Below are 2,469 nucleotides of genomic sequence, written 5' to 3'. Positions count from 1 at the left end.
GAGGAAAAAATAAAATTTTGAAGTTGAAAATATTTTTTAGAAACAAACTTATTTTAGGGGGGTGAGGGGCCTGGTGGGGGTGGCGGTGGGTGGGTATGTGGGGGTTCAAGGGTAGGGTGAAAAAAATGAAATTTTGAAGTTGAAAATATTTTTTTAAAAAATAAAATTAAAAGTGTTTTGGGGGGCGGGAGGGGGGGGGTGGAGTCACTGGTAGGGGGTGGGGGGGATAAAAAATAAAAAATAGAAATTAGAAATATCTTTTAAAACAACTTTTAATATTTTTTTTGGGGGGTGGTGGTAGGGGCCTGGGGGTAGGGGTGAGGGTGGGGTAAATCTGAAGTTCAACCATTATAAGAAAATTCACGATTAGTGAGTAGCAATAATGAGTATTAATAGGTTTCATGAGGCTTGATGCGCAAATTTTGTTCTCGTCTAATTTCCATTCACTTATAGCAATTTACTTAGCTTATGCTTTGGAAATTCATGCTCTCAAGTTATGTTTTATAAACAAGTTGGTTTATGTTAATTTACTTGCTTGATCATAACAATCCACGTGTACAAATTGCAATTTATCCATCCCTGGACGGACAACTTGTGCATATTTTCAACAATATCATTTTCCGTTCACGTCTTCTAAAACCTGACGACAGCTTCTTAAGTCAATCAACAAAGTTGATAGAATAAACTTGAATACAGTGGTCTTCCTGTTCATTATTGCATCTGTTGTTGTGTTTGCAAAACTTGAGTTGGATTCGTCGACGATTTTTTTAGCCTTGTATGGATATTCCCATCCTCTCTGCTTCATTTTTTCCAAAAAACTAGTAATAATATGAATTTTGTATACTTAATTTTTATGTCTTGTATATCTTGCAGGAGCCAAACATTCAGGAAGGTCTCTTTAGTGGCGCATAAGTGTCATATATATATATATATATGTATATGGAAATTGAGTTTTATAGATGATTATGCGGTCTGTGTATGCATATGCAGGTTTAATGTTCATGTACCACATAACGATATATATCATCAAGTTGTAGATGACTGTATTCTAGTCGATGCTTGTTGTGCCCGATGAGGAGTGTCAAATTGTAAGAAGTATTTGATTTTTATGAACAAGAAGATTTTGTTTTCTTTTTTATATACAAAAAATTATGATTTCTCCATATTGCAGCCCGCAGACAGAACATACAAGATAAAGTAGGAAGAATTTGATGATATTGTGAGGCTCTAATTAACAAATTTATGAATTAAGACTTGTAAGGTGTTGATATGAATGAGTATTTTGTGGCAGAGATATGCTGATTTGCCTTACTAGAATGAGGTAACGTTGCTTCAGCATTACGAGGAACAAGTTGGAGGGGCGAATGAACAAATTGTTGATCAAGATTGGGGCGTTAATGAACAAGATGTAGGTACTAATGGTCACGATGAAGGCACTAATGATAAATATTTGGGCGCTAATGAGCAAAATGTTGTTCAAGATGATTTAGATGGAGTCTCACCAGTTGATGAGTCCGAGATTTGGACTCATTTAGGACTTTGTTTATATAGATTTAGTGTCCTCAAATGCTTAATTTGTGCCTTAAACTGATGAAAAATCCTTGATTTTCAGGTACATGGATTGAGGAACAAAGCAAGGACACCAACATGAAAAAAGAAACAAAACAAACTGAAGAATTGAAGAAAGGAAAGCCTGGTGATCACCAAGAGCATTTGGCGACTCGCCAAAGGGCCAGTTCCACTGCCTAAAGTTTTAGTGTACCAGCCTTGAGCGAAGAAACCAAATCGGCGACAAGAAGGAGCAGTCGGTGAATCGCAATGTACTTCCACGATAAAATAATAGTTCGCCTAAAGTTACAGGACCCAAGGATGCTGAATGACAAGGTGAAAAGGTAATGGAAGTGATCAAAAGGCGGCTCGCCGTGCCCGACTTACTTCGCCAAATGGGCTTTCACAACATATTTTTGGTAACTATAAATAGGATTTTGAATATTTAGTTTAGAAATGAATGAAGTAATCTGGGATATAATTTTGATTATTATTTTTCTATCAGAACTCTTAGAACATTTCTCTCTAGAGTTCTTCCTTAGTTTTGAAGGATTGAAAAAAATTCACTTTTGAGAAATTATAAGTGGGTCTTTGAGATTCATCAAATTGGAGCATGGCAAGGACGAAATTACTCTTACCTAGTTGATGAATAATCAATTTGGTAACTGTTTATACCTTTTTATAATGTCTAGCTAAAACCCCAATTCTTGAAGTGTGATCATGGGATTATGGGCTGATTTAGTTTATGGGTATTGCTAATTGTTAGTTTAAATACTTTTTAAATTTGAGTTTAATCATTAATTGTGGTTTAATTTAAGAATTGTAGTTGCAAATGCAGTTCTATGTTTGTGTTCTTGTCTTGCTCGAGAAAGAGGTTTTAGAACTAAAATTATTGATTGATGATTTGTGGGTATTGGGTTG

The sequence above is a fragment of the Solanum stenotomum genome, chromosome 7 (assembly GCF_019186545.1).
Source record: "Solanum stenotomum isolate F172 chromosome 7, ASM1918654v1, whole genome shotgun sequence".
In the NCBI taxonomy this organism is placed as follows: Eukaryota; Viridiplantae; Streptophyta; class Magnoliopsida; order Solanales; family Solanaceae; genus Solanum; species Solanum stenotomum.
This window is presented reverse-complemented; position numbering follows the sequence as displayed.